The sequence below is a fragment of the Lichenostomus cassidix genome, chromosome 4 (genome assembly GCF_008360975.1).
Source record: "Lichenostomus cassidix isolate B80296 chromosome 4, HeHo_3.0, whole genome shotgun sequence".
In the NCBI taxonomy this organism is placed as follows: domain Eukaryota; kingdom Metazoa; phylum Chordata; class Aves; order Passeriformes; family Meliphagidae; genus Lichenostomus; species Lichenostomus cassidix.
The window spans coordinates 40955016-40970411 of NC_139484.1; the positions used below are offsets into that span (position 1 = coordinate 40955016).

General features: G+C 34.8%; 1 long non-coding RNA gene across 1 annotated transcript; it reads right to left on the reverse strand.

Annotated features, from left to right (window-relative positions):
- Nucleotides 1-5952: 5952 nt before the first annotated feature.
- Nucleotides 5953-11297, reverse strand: LOC146438320 (uncharacterized). Its single transcript, XR_014852059.1, has 2 exons — nt 11126-11297; nt 5953-6002 (listed from the first exon to the last, which is right to left on the reverse strand). It is a non-coding gene; the product is annotated as an uncharacterized LOC146438320 (long non-coding RNA).
- Between the last annotated feature and the right edge of the window lie 4099 nt (nt 11298-15396).

The following is a 15396-nucleotide window of genomic DNA, read 5'->3' on the forward strand; positions in this document are numbered from 1 at the left end:
AGGATTGCAAATTATGCTTAGTTAAATATGCCTTTAGTGAACAATGCAGGCTTCTCAGAGGAATAAATGGGGGTTGGGTAATTTTGTCACAGATTGGGAGTACTGGCACAGAGAACAGAAACAGGTCTTTGCCTGTGTAACAAATTTTAATAAGGTTGACAGGATCAAAAAGTTTGTTTCAAAATAAGGCTTTCTTCTCTTCTTTCATTTTTTTTCCCTTCTTTTTCTTTGAAAAAGAAGAAAAAAATTAGAAAGGACTTCAAGTACTCCTTCAAATCTTTGTTTCAAGGCAAAGTGGGTTTTTTTCCAAAAGTTGTTTTATTTCTGACTGGATTTGTTTCAGGAAAGTCTCCTGGTATTTTTAATCTAAGTAACTTGTTATCATTAATGTTATACATCAATGCATTCTATCCCATGGCCAGTTCTGTTTTACTTAAGGGCAGATAAATCTTGACTATACAAATTTATCTATATCTAGAATTATTATAATAATCTCACACAGCTGCACGGAAGAAATGTGCATGAATCAGCTAAATAAAATAATAATTAAATCAATTTAATATTAGATAAAAATAAAAAAACCCAACACTAAAAACTTAATTAAAAGTCTACATTTTAAGAAATATAGTACAAATCTTTTAATTTCCTTTCTGCTTTTCTTCCCTTAAAACTCATAGGATCAAGTTCCTTCATAAATTGAAGCTTAGAATTTTTCTCTTACAGAGGAGAAATATTAAAATTCTGATATACTAGTATGATTTAATACATTAGGTTTTCCTTTGATGCAAGGACCAAAAGGCAAAATATTCTGTTATTAAAGAATATTGGCTACAGAAGACTCAGTTCCAGTGTCACATCATAAGAATTCCATGCCCAGATAATTCCTGGAACAGTTTAAACAGACAAATGAAAAAGCAGTATAACAAAGAAAAGGCAATTATCTGGATTTATATTCCTGAGTGAATTCACTACACTATCCCTTACTGCTTTTTGAATCTGGTCCTCTGACATACACATTCAAATTGTACAAGTATACATGATTTTTCTGTGTGTACTAATGTCGCAAGAACTACCATAGATGTCTTTAGGAGGTTAAATGCAGCAAACTACGAAATTGCAAATTTCAGTTTAATTCTAAAAACCATCCTTTGAAAAACATGCATTCTTCTTAATCTTTTTCTCTTTTCAATATTTGCAATTTCTTCATTGCTACAACTTTCTATAACATTCTGAAATATTTAAAATATTAAAAGATACATTCTTTGTCATCATCAGTCACAAAGCCAAATGTTCTTGGGGAAGCTAATTAGCTATAAATCCACATACACATACTTCTGTGTTTTAATTGTATTATGTTTTACGTTTAAGTAGTTTTGGTTTTGTTTGGTTTAGATTTTTTTTTACATATGTTACATTGTTATGTTCATATACTGCATATTTAGCTGTTATACCAACTAGCCTGAAAAAGTTCAGTTCTAGAGTGTCACTGAACTGTGAATGAAGCACCCTACACAAATAAAAATTCTTAATTTCTGTTTCTTAATAGCAGCTCCACGATCCCTCTTTTTTCCAAAATGTTTTACGCAAAATAGAAGCTGAGAAAGACTAATATAGAAAGGTTCAAATAAATACTGACTATGAAAAAAAACTAGCTTCAAGCACTGCAGTTATCTATGCACTAAGATATGAATGTCTTATATGCAATCTCTAACTTGTGAAATTTATTTACTAATCTAATACAATTAAAAAGAAATATTGCAAATCAACTTTGTACACATGTGATTACTGGTCAGGTGAGACAATGAGTGAGATGTGCTCCCCGCATTTTCTGTATGGGCAGTGTTTCTGAGCACTAAGGATGTAGTCTGCACAATATTTGGACCCTGGCAACAGTTTCAGCTACTGGGTTTTATTCTAATGGGAAGTATTTTCCTGCTTCTCTGGCAGAAAAGGTGAACATCTTACTCTGCATGTAAAGTAGGATGCTGTGCATGAAAATGGTGTTAATAAAGGACAGTGGAAAGATGTACTTGAGTAAAAAAATTGTTTCCTAGTTCTTTCAAGATTTTTTGCTTAGTTATTTTTCAGCAGAGTAGGTTACAAATTCAGTCTTTCTTTGTCATCAATTGGTACATTCTATTTCTCTACAGTGATGGATTTGAGATGGGGTTTGGGGTGGTTTGTTGTTTTTTTGTTTTCATTTTGTTTTGATTTTTTTGTCTTTTTTTGTTGGGTTTTTTGGTTTTTTGTTGTATTGTTTTGGGTTTTTTTTTTGGTTGGTTGCATTTTTTTGTTTGGGTAATTTTTGTTTTGTTTTGTTTTTTTTTCCTGGTACATGTATATATAAATATATATATAATTGTATTGTTTTTCTTCATTGGGTGTTTGGTCTTGCTGTCAGAATGTGAAGAACTTGACTAAATGACAGAAACAAAATAGCAGTTCTACAACATATTAAATGCTTAAACCACTTATTTTAAGTTGCAAGAAAAGCTGTTAAATCAGACTGCAGCTTTATAGCTGAAAGGCTTGGAGGGAGGAAAGGATGAGAACACTTGCAATAAAAGGATATTTTATCTGCTCCTCACAGGACAGACACAAACCCTTACTGAGCCTTAGTCTTCATACTTCACTGCACTGTCTGGGAATGTCATTTTTGCAATCAAATAATGCTCAGCATATGCACATTTTAAATTATGTTACTAAATGTTAAACCAAAAAGTAGTTCTAGGTAAGGACATTGACTTTAAATTCTTTACTTAAGACAAAACCAAGAATTAATATGAAGACCACAACATTTTTAAGGCCATTCCTCTGCCCCCTCCCCAGCTGCTTTCTCCAGTGTATAATTCAATGATTTAGGTACAAATCCTGCTCCATTATTTATGGATCAAAAAGACATTTTTCAGTCAAAGAAGCCCAGCTGCTGTTCAAATGTGATGTCTCCTACAGCACTAGACACATGTAGAGGAGGTAAAAGCAACAACCGCATGGAGAAGTTCTGAACAAAACAGGTGTATTCTAAGAAGACTGCTGAATGTAGATTTTCATGTAATCATCTTTATCATGACTTCCAAGCACAGAATTGTAGTGAAGGGGGGTGTGCCAGCCTCAGACATGCAGTAGAAGATCTAGCTCCTCTAAAATGGGTTAGGTCCTTTGGCAGTATTTAAGCAGGATTGAGGTCTATATGATTAAAACTTCAGGCTTTAAAACAGCGCTAGGCACTTAGCTTGTGAGTAAAAATATCATATGTACCTGATTTTTATACATTAAACCTGCTACTGAGCAGGCTACAGAAATCTCAGATTGGACATCAAGGTAAAGCAGACTGGTACCCAGCTGGAATGGGAAATAATGGAGAAGGGGGAGCCTTCGGTCTAGTCCCTTGTGTAATGAAAAAGCACAAAGACACCTTCACCCCTTCCATCTGGATGAGAACCCTAATCACTGCACTTTGATGTCATGCTCCTCTCCCTGCCTCTTGGAAGAAGCTCTTGCTTATCCGTTTGGTTGGGTATTGAACTGTGGAACTTCAAAAGGGAGAGTCATGAGGCCAGCACAGCTCAAAATACCTACATGCAATTATGGCAGTACACAAGTAAAAGACAACAGACTGAGCTGTCCTGATGCAGAAGAAGGAGCTAAACATAAACCTTGCAATCCCAGGTAGAGGCCAGCACTAAATAACTTGCTACATAATTTCTAGAACACTGCCACCCTAAAAGAAAAGATCAAGATACTTTTCTAGATATGCTTTTTTTTTTCCTTAAAATTTTGCAGGCTAAAAATTGAGAACCACATGATGAATTTCTTCTTCAAGTAGGTGGAGACTTACATGTATACTGTAAGATCATTACCTGTCGCTGTTGAGCAGCTAGCAGAGTAATGAATGCATCGGTTCTCAGTGGCAAGAAGGAATGACCTTTATTGTTTTGATTTCATCACATATATAGAGTTCTCAAAAGTCACCCAGATTGGTCAGTCAGAAGCCTTCCCCCAGGCCTGATTGGCCAGGCCTGCACTGCCCAAGTTCTGGGACACTGTTCCAAAAACATCCAAACTTTATCTTTATTTACAAAACACAAGAAAACTTCTCATGGGAAAAACCTGTGCTAGCCACAATTACCTGCAATTCTTGACAATGTATGAAAATGTTTGTAGTATTAAGGTGGAAGATATGAAATTTTGCCATCTTTTCATTTCCTTACTGGGTGAATAATGTCTGTCTGTCTGTATGGAGTCTGTCAAAATAACACATTGCAATTCTAGGCACTTAACTGGGGTTTTTAATTCAGAGCTGGGAAACAGATGACCTAACCCTCTTTTGTAGTTTAGATCTTAATGGCTTTCCAGGGCCACAAAACAAAACAAAAAATTGTCTTGGAGCTTCAGCCTGAGAAGTTATTTTCATTTACCACTGCCAAATAGAGTTATTTAGCACTACCACAGTCATGAAGCTGAGAAATTCCACTCAAGATATGAGTGGATTTTTATTTTTATTTTCCTGAATTCACAGATGTTTTCTCGTTTCCACGGTCTTTGCCACCCAGACATTTATGCTAAAATGAATTAATGATTATCTTGCCTTCAAGTGCGTTGCAAGCACCTCATTGGGTAAATCTGCCTGTTTGTACGCCATCTCTCTCAGGAATAGCTGAGAAATAGGATTTCCATTTACTCCTTTTTTTTTCCCCTGAAAATGAAAGATCAGTTATTGGGTTAAATGGATTTAAAAATAGCTAGTACATGCTACTCTTGCATGTTAAAAGAAAGATGGAAGTTTTGAAAAAAGTTCAAGATGTGATTTTGTAAAATTATTCAGTGATTTATACTTAAAAATGCAAGCATGTGAAAAAGTATAAAATAATCAGGGAAATTAAAAAATAATATTTTCAATTTTTGCTTTTAAACACTAAAATTTGAATTACTAAACTTTTTATTAATTATTGAGATTCCTCGTTCTGCACTTTCATGCTTTGCTGACCACCTTGTGTTATGTAAGGCATTTAGCTGGTAATGTAGTTTTTTTCATTTTGTACCTAGTAAGACTATTTTGCTGCAGATACATATTATACTAACACAGCCTGACATGTCAGCTGAATGTATAGACACATTACATGAAATGTGGATATCAAATTCTGCATCAAGAAATATATTTATAATGTACAAATACAGAATGTTTTGTTGTATTTTTAATTAAGAAGACTATTGCATAACGTAAAAATCTATGGTCTTAGGAATTATACTGATGTTTGAATAATTCCTGATTAATTAAAAATCATTGATAAATTAGTATACAGCCATAACTATCTGTGTGTCCAGAGAAGAAAGATCAAGAAAAACACTTATGTCCTCAGGATTTACACCTTAAAAAAATAAAGAATGAGAGTGTCGATGGCAATGTGTGCAAATGTGAGAGCACACCTGTTCAGACAACAACAAAAGAGAAGAAGGGTATGGACAGCAGGTGCAGTCCAGGTATGAACATGGAGCTGGAATTTTGAAAATGCTCACACATCTTAGCTTTCATAGCCTGTAATGATTTCTGTCCATCAGAACTGATGAGCCTAAAGCCACAAAGATATTATCAGAAGAGTAATAGTAATAAATAGACTAATAGAAATAAATAGTTCTCAACAAGTGAGACATACACCAAGCGTTTGCCAAACACTGTTTCTGTATTCTGCCTTTTTCAATTTTTTTTTTCACACCTTCTGTCTTCCTACCCCTCTGGCAAAAAACATTATCAGAAATAATGGTTCTAAGAGAACTACCCTGGTTCTCTTAGACTCCCTGGACTCCTTATCAGGACTTCATGGAAGAAAGTTAGAAGAGACAGTAAGTGAAGGAGCAGCAGAAACCATTCGGTATTTGCTTTCTTGAGAGTATTAAACACTCTAAAACTTTGGCATAGGTATGTTGCATTCAATAAACTGACACATATGTCTCTTACTTCATGTGATCAGGTCATGGCAAACAGCTTGCAATGTTATTTCTTCCTGTCAAAACAAAAGTATTTTCTTTGTGTTTCTTGGGGTGAATGTATTATTCTTATGAGTTCAGAATTATTTTGAAAAACTATGGAGAACTTAAGAAAATATTAATGTCATCTTATATTCATCTCATTCTTTGTCATATGTAGTTTGTACTTATTTCTCTAGCTTTCTACAGAGTATAAAGCAAACAAAAGCATGAAAGGATGAATAGCAGTTTTCACTTTTTAAAAAATAATTACAATGATTTTTAATTATTAAAAAAAAAACATTTTTAAAGGATTTAAAAACATTTAGATGCTTTGCCTTGCATCCAGAAACAGCAAACATTTGTATTCTTGTATATTTCTATAAAATTCTTATTTAATCTCAGAATTACTCAACCCTGTAAGATCTCTCTGCAGCAGTGGGTTATTTTGGTCTTTAAAGATATGCAGAAATTATTTCTTCTCTTCGGATTATTTTTTTATTTTTCTAGTCTCCACATTTTCTTGTGTTCAAACCATCACTCAACAAAATATCAGCCTGAACTATCTCAAGCTAGCTAGCCACAGCTTGCCACACAATGCAAAAATGACAGTTTTCCCTTGCAGAACCACAGAATGGCCAAGTTTTAGTCACAAGAGTTGAATAAAAATAAAACAACCAAAATTATACGTTCTATGAAAAAAACCCTGAGATCATATATGTTGCTGTTTACACGCATATAAATAGTTCTGCAAGGAGCTCACTTGTGCTGATAAATTGTTTGAGCTTCTTAGCTCATCCTGTTTGACTGCGTACATTATTTGTGGATATCAATGTAGTGTTTTCATATAAAAAGCAATTTACTTGTATCTGTTACCTCAATAATTCATCTATGATAATCACCTCAGTAACAGTGTTACTTGCTCTTTCTAGATGACTGCAATATTGACAACAAAATAAAGTAGGGTATTTTAGCTATATTTATACAACTGAGTATTCTGAGACTGTTGACATTTTCATAAATATTCAGTGTAAAATATAATTGTTCTCAACAGCATTGACAGAGAAACACATAGCCAAAATCTAATCACACATTTCCATCTCTAATTGACAAAGTCAAAAAGTATGTACATCAATTTAAGTAAAAAACCAAAGTTTGTAAAGTGCTACTTATTAGTAAAAACTTTTTGTAAGTTTTTGTTTAAGTTATGTGCTTCACTGGAACAGTCTTTACATTAAACCAATGTTCCCTCTTTCAGTCTCCAGACTGAAAGGCCAAGAGATTTGTTATAATTTTTTTCAATGCTGACACTGATTCTGCCACTATAAATCCAACCATGGCTTCAGTTCCCCAGAACTACAACTATCTATCAGTATTTTCTAGTTTTGTTTGCTGTTTCTTTGTGGTTCTTTGTATTGATTTTTTTTTTGTGGGGTTTGTGGGTTGTTTTGTTTGATTTGGGGTTTTTTAATTGTTTTTGTTTTTAAGGGAGTGGCTATATTTCTCTTAAATATAATGCAATAAATAATGATGAATGGTGGGCAGAAATGGTGGAAAACCTTACTGACATTTTAATGTGCTGAACATAGTACTCAAACTCTGTACTCTAACAGCCTTCCCTGGTTTGCTTTGCATATGTAGCTAGTTTCAGAATGTTGAAATTCAAACAGCAGGCAATTAGAAAATGTAAATTTCTTATGTCACAGTCTGATAACATTGCCTTTTATTCCTGAATTTGTTAAAGGTTGGGAAAATGGTATATTACCTTCTGTGTTCTTGTGAATCATAATTTAGCTGAAGTTTATAGTGTACATAGTACATGCATGTCAAGAGGCTATATAATGACAACCCATATTTTTTTCTAATATCTGGATCAAATATAAGCACAGCATTAAGTCCTATATTTAAATGTAAATTTCTTACAGTCTTTGCTCTTCTAGCCATCCTTGTCAAGTGGCATAACAAGTTATGCTTAAAATCAAATACTCTATCCCTTTTTCTATTGGCGGAGTTTGGTGCTTAGACATTTATGTATGGAAGATTTGAGAGTAAGAATGATGACTTCTAATGTACTCCTTTGGCAATGAATTAAGGACAATTTAATAAAAGTCTCTGTTCCATTTGTCTACCTGTCATGTTGAACTACTATTTTCTCTTGAGGACTACAAACTTGAGAATTCTGAAGAACTCTCTTCAGCTTAGCAATTTTATCAAACAAGCAAAAAAAAAAAATCCAATCTCCTATTTGTTGGATGAAATTTATAGGTTGCTTTCTGTCCTTAATACATTAGATATTTTAGAATTTCTAGGGTTTTTTTCCTGCTAGCATGACTTCATGGAAGTTGCAAATATGAAAATCTTATGTCACAAATATTATGGGGTTCTTTAATGTAACAAAGACACCTGGAAGGAAACCCATATCAATAGGTGTTTGTAATTGAACAATCAGGTAACTTGCTCTTTTCCCTTATTTAATGTATACTGATTAGTCAAAACATTCCCTTCAGAAACACATAGTACAGTAATGCTTTAGTATATTTTCATTTTCAACACATTCAATGAGAAATAGAAGCACAGAATATGCAAGAACTGCAGGTCTAATATTCTGAAATCAAGTTACAATGAAATTAAGAGGACCTATGTCAGTTGGAAAACTAGCAAAATTTTACATCACAGAAATAGCAAAAAAAGACCAGGCTATATAATTACCAAAGTTTTAGATGGTTAGCATGGTGTATTTCTCTGTCACATGCTATTATTTATATCATACTCATATAACAAGATGTATTATGTAGCATAGTGAAATGACTTTCACACCTATCAGTAAACTAAGAAATGAAGTCTGTAGCAACAGTCTAGTATCTTCCATGTATGTTACTTCTTTCAAATAAGTGTTCAAAAGATTATTAATATCAATAATATATATTGATTTCAATGGTAACAGTAGACCAATGGTGAGCTCTTCTGAAAAGGTCATGTATTTTCATCACTGCTTACACATTCAGTGGTGGATTACAGTATATTCATTCAGTATGAATGAATTCACAAGTCTGATTTACAAACTTCTAAATATATTGGGTGACAAGAGATGTGTATGGAAGCCTTTTTGTCATCTAAATTAAAAACATTTTTATCAAATAGTAAATTAATACCCTATTAGTTTGTGCTAGTTAGTATTTATAAGCAAGGTATACCCATGTAAGATTATTATACTTGTAGATGTATGACTGACGATGAAAATATCTGCTAGTCTCTCACGCTGATCAAAGGGATTGGTTTAATGTGCATCTGCTCTATAAAATCTGAAATATTTGTAGACTACATATGTAGAAACATGAAGATTAATCTGTGGATAAACAGGAAAGACTAGAATTACTTATTACAATTTCAATCTGCTTCTACAGAAATCATATATCCTGTATATTCCATAAAGCAGATTTTAATAAGTGGCTGGGAAAAATACATTCCAAGGTATTCCACTTTGATTTATTGTCTTTAATGCTCGTTTATGTAACACATAAATTCTCAAGAAGATAAAAATTGATAAAACCTGTATTCAGGAAACAGCTATGAAGTTTAAGCATTAAACAGATTCTTAGATTAGCAGAAATATACAGTCCTATGCCCTTAACAAATATTTTACATACTGAAGAAAACTTATAAAACATAAACCAACAGGAATTTGATGAATTTTCTTGAAATGAATTATATTTATTGTTAGTGAAGTGTCATTACTTTTACTATCATACATTCCCCAATTCCTCATGCATGATTCTTTCCCTAAGAAAACAGGAAAATATACAATAAATTCTGATATGGAGCTGCTTGTTTCTATGCTCAATCAAATTAAAAGAGAAAATTTCTGCAAGATGGTTTTATCAGACTAGTTGTAAAAGAAATGCTCATGTGTTTATGAGATCACATAGTATTTTTGAATCTTAGGAAACATATTGATATTCTTGATTATTTGTGTTACTCTGTCCCCTTACATAAGACTTTGCTTTGCCTGTTGTCAGTTTCAATAAGCAAAATATAATGTTCAGAACGGCAACACAATTCTTAGGAGAAAATTGATAGTTGAATGAACTGAATTTAGCTTTCATAATAGGATACTATATGAAAAATTTTGATTTTATTCACAAGTTCCACCTTCTGAAATAGATCTGTTTGTCTTTACAGAGGGAAAATAGAAAACTTTCAAATGGCCTTTACACTGTGTAGAAAATCATTCCAGCAGCAGTTCAGTGGGCAGATTTAAAAGCATTTCTATTATAAATTTCTGTTCTCCAGGATTTATAACCTAGCTGTAAAATTCACTCCAGACTGGAACTAGGCATGAAAATTCTCACAATCAAATGTTGTATTTTAGTATACTTACATAGACTTCTTCACAAAGTTAACTCAAGGCCAGTTTAACAGGGCAGAAATCCCATCCCAAAACATAAAAATACTTGAAAATGAAATTAAAACCAATATTTACAGAAGGGAAGATATAAAAACTCTAAACCTTCTTTTTGTACTGCAATTTTGTAACAGTACAAGTAAGAACAAATTTTTTAATATGTTGTGTTGATGTCCTGTAACTCGAAAATGACAGCATCTAACATTCACTTTAGCAGTGGTTAGGAATGCGAATCTGAGAGAGGGGATTGAAGAGTGAAAGAAGGGAAGACAGAGAAGAAGCCTTGTTTAAAAAGGATCCTTCAGGATTTGTTCAAAGAGCATCTTCTCTGACAAGATCAGTCCTCATGAATGTTGGACCCAAGATAGCAGGATAAAAGAATTTTGGAAGGAAGACTTTCCCTGGCTCAAGGAGCATTGGGTTAGAGAACACCTAGAGGGACTTGACATGCACAAGACCATGGGTCTCTGATGTAATTCTTCCAAGAGTGCCAAGAGAGCTGGTGGACACCATAGCGAGGCGGTTCGCAATCCTCTTTGGAAGGCTGTCAGTATCAGTAGAGTTTGGATGATTGAAGACAGCAAATGTCACCCTCAAGACAAGAAGGAGGCCCCAAGGAACTACCGGCCAGTCATTCTTACCTCAATCCCTGAAAAGGTGATAGAGCATCTCATTCTGGAGGCCATGACAAACTTGGTGGTCTTCCATGATGAAACAACTACCCAGATGGATGAGTGGAGAAAAGTGGATATTGTCTACCTGGACTTCAGCAAGGCTATCAATACTGTCTTGTGCAACATTCAACAAAGTCAGAAAGTGTGGTCTGGATGAGTGGACAGTGAGATGAATTGAAACTGGCTGAACAGCAGATCCCAGAGGGTCACAATCAGTGACACAGGGTCTAGTTGGAGGCCTGTCACTAAAGGTGTCCCCCAAGCCCATTGTTCATCAATGACTTGGATAAAGGGGCAGATGCATCCTCAGCACATTCCATGATGACATAGAGCTGGGAGGAGAAGCCAATACCCCAGGATGCTGTGCTGTCCTTCAGAAGGATCTCAACAGGTTGGAGAGTTGGGCATAGAGGAATGTTCTGAAATTCAACAAAGGAAAATGCAGGGTCCTGCACCTGGGGAGGAATAAGCCCAGGAACCAGCCCAGGCTGGGGGCTCAGCTGCTGGAAAGCAGCTCTGTTGAGAAGGACCTGGGTTCCTGGTGGACAACAAGCTGTCCATGAGCCAGCACAGTGTCCTTGTGGCCAAGGAGGCCAATGGTATCCTGGGGAACATTAGGAAGAGCATTGCCAGCTGGCCAAGGGAGGTGATCCTGCTCCTCTACCCGGCCCTGGTGAGGCACATCTGGAGTGCTGTGTCCAGTTCTGGGCTCCTCTGGACAAGAGAGACATGGAGCTCCTGGAGCAGGTCCTGGGGCAGGGGCAACAAAGATGATTGTCTTTATGAAGGAAGGCAGGATCACAGGGAGGAGGATCTGTTCAGCCTGGAGAAGAGATGACTGAGAGGTGACCTCATGAATAAGTATCTGAAAAGAGGGTGTCAGGAGGATGGAGCCAGGCTTTTCTTGGTGATGCTGAGCAATGATGTGAAGCAAAGGAGAAGTGGCAATGAGCAGAAATTGATGCACAGAAAATTCCACTGGAACACGAGGAAGAACTTTACTGTGTGGATATCCAAGAACGGGAACAAGTTCCTCAGAGATGTTGTGGAGTCTCTCCTACGGGAACCGTCTGGACACAATCCTGTGCCATGTGCTCTAGGATGACTCTGCTTGAGCAGGGAGCTTGGACCAAATGACCCAATGTGGTCCCTTCCAACCTGGCCCATTCTGTGATTCTGTAATATTGTCCTGGCTTGTTTCACGTGGTCACAGCAGAAGTTGGAACAATGTCCACCTTTGCATGACTGTAACTACATCCTTTTGATGATGACTCTTGCGTTGTATGGTGAGGCACCAAGAATCCAAGATTCTTGAAGCTTGCATATTAGGTTAGAAACCTTAACTTAAACCCAAGTTTAAATAAGAATTAAATGTCATAGTCGAGGTACATTTATAATAATAGGGACTATGATTTTCATGGGTTTTTTTAATTTATGGCCTTTTTTTGTCTTCATAAGTAGTACTCCTCTCTCATAAGGTAAAAAATCTTTATCACTCTCCTGACTTATTTTGAGTCCTGTTACATTTATGGGTTTGCCACCTCTCAGTCACAGACAGTAGGTCATTATTTGACCTATTGACTTTATCTTAACTTTGTTCTACATATCTTTATCCTTTAGGGACACTGAACCAAAACAATTACCAGCTTATTAAAATAACTTATTTTGAATACTGGACTTTTGAAATTTGAAGAGAAGTGGTAATTGTTTCTTCTAATAACAAATAAAATTTCTTCTTATTTTATAGTAACATCTGATAGATAAATTAATTCTCACAACAAGCCACCTGGATAAGTAATTTCATTATAAAATTGCACTGGTATCACGTTAATGTCTATACTAGCTTAAAATCAAATACTAATGAAAAAATTAGAATCAGTTGCACAAACTTGCAATAATTTTCCTATCAAATAATTAGAGGAGGAAGTAGTGAAAGTGTTGCTGAAGTTAACGGAAAAGTAAGACTTTATTATGAAAGATTCTCATTATTTAGGGAGAGAAGAAAAAAGAAAACTAACAATGAAGAGAAACAACATAAATCATCTCTAGTGCTTTATTCACCTAAAACTGAGCAGATGTTAGCTCATTTTAGAGTTAAGCTAGCATTGAGTATTTATAGAACTATTCATATTTCACAAATTACAGGAAATTAAATTCTTTTTAATATGGCAGCATTAATTGCACCACCACTACTTTGCTTGTTGGTGAGTTCCTCAAATTTTAAATTAAAAAAAGCTTCAATCTATTGTTTAAATTCAATAATGTCATGAGTCGTAGTGTTTCTAATCATGCCGTATAATGTGTACTGCAGCACATTCATGATGAGGAATAACAGGAAGGTGTAGTTGTCTTGTGTGAAACCAAAGGAAAATTGTTTTTTCCATGTGCTTTGAAGATTGCAGGAACAAAGGAAATTGCTATTAAATATAAATACCATTGAATTGGTTTATATGGAGACGTTGCTTGTTTACTCATTTCAAATCATGAGAAGAACCGGGGAATAAAAAGTGACTACCACATAGTATCTGTTAGAAAATTATTTATGATGCCGAAGCATGTATTATTAAATGTAAGACCTTCAAGATAAGCCAAATTGTCAAATGAGCAAACAAGTATCTTGCCGTTCTGAAGAACACATTTGTTGTATTTGTCTAAATATGTTTTCATCTCATCATCAATGGCTGATATTGTGAAGAATAGTAGGTTCTGATAAATCACATTTGCAGCCCAAAATCATTATGTAGACCTACTAAGACATCCACCTGAACCTTGGAGAATGAATAGGAACCAAACCTAAATGTTTTCGATTCTCAAAGTGTTTTCCTCCTTTACAGAAGTTTATGGGAAAAGAATGTTTGTCTTTTAATAGTTCATTTTCTAGTTTATATACTTCACTAATATTAAAATGGTTTTCCTTGTAGACAGAAATCAGCTAAAACTTAAGGCATAAACTTAGTGTAAAAGATACTGCATGGTATAGTAAAATAAGAAGTTCCAATTTCAGTAAATTAAAGGCAAAATATTAAATTTTTTACATCCTATGACTAAATATTAGTTTCTAAATTACTGTAATAGTCTAAGGAGTAGTACAGCTTATAATTTATTTGATTTAGGGGTGCATTTTATTCATGCTGTAATGAGACCCTAATGAATCTTGAATGCACTGCCAGATATTCACGGTCAGTGGCATTTTGACCCTTTTATACAACTTTGCATCATATTTTCTGTAGCAAGTAGCTGATGCTACTCGTGGAAGATTTAATCAATGTCATCAAAAGAGAGGTTGAACAATTACTACATCACTAATGCAAAAAGATACCTACGTAAAAAGAAAAGCAAAAAGCAAGTCTTTTAAAAAAAAAGCAAGAAACTCATTTTAGGATCTTAAGTTATCTCTGAAAACAAAGATAAAAATACTAATACTATGACAACACAGATAAGTTCTCTGCTTTGCAGATTTATTTTTCAGGTGGTATGAATCAAATCTACACTGAGAAAGCAACTTCAATAAACAGAGGAAGAGTTGGCAACAAGAGTTTTTCACCAACTTGGCTGAAGTGAACCTTTCCACAATATTTCATCGTAGCTGAGCACGTAACTTCAAAACTTTTTCAAACTGTGGGTGTCCTTAGCTTTTACAAAAAGGGATTGCGAGCTGCAGCCAGTGTTGCAGGAAATGTCACCTGCCTTCCTGAAAGACTAGCAATCAATCAAAAAGGACATTTTGTTCAGCTAAAGAACCCCAAAACATGACTTTACCATAGCTCTTATTCTTTATTTAAGAAAAATAAATAATGCATAATTTTAATGTAAAAATTTACTTGCATTTCTGCTGGTTACCTTGCAAGAAAAGGGAATGTAATGAAATGCCTTTCTCTTTGTGCTCACAAAGGGGCAAGAAAGCTAGCTAGACGAAACTAAGTGATAAGTGATGAGATTGTGTGCAGTTTGCTGCAGCAGGGATTGTAGCTCAGTGTAGGAGTTTTTAAAAGATATTGAGGTTCTGGTTATTTCTTTGGTCATTTTTTCTCCAAAACAATGATAAAACCCAGTAAGGAAGCAGAGGGAGGAAAAATTATCATTCTCAGGTCCCATATCAATACACTGTGTTTTAAACAAGTAGAAGCAAGCCTATGAAATGAGCATAGTGGGGATGCTTTGTGTCTGCTTATTTGCTCTTCTCCTGTTTTAATCATCTCTCACGAGACACAGGCAATAAATACTGTCTGTGATGAGAACATTTTATCACACCATTGAAAGAAAGTTATCTCCCCTGGGGCAGTCCTTGCCTTGTGGGTATTTATGAGTATGGTGATAATGTCACTTCTAGCAAAATTACAATTAATTATGTATCAT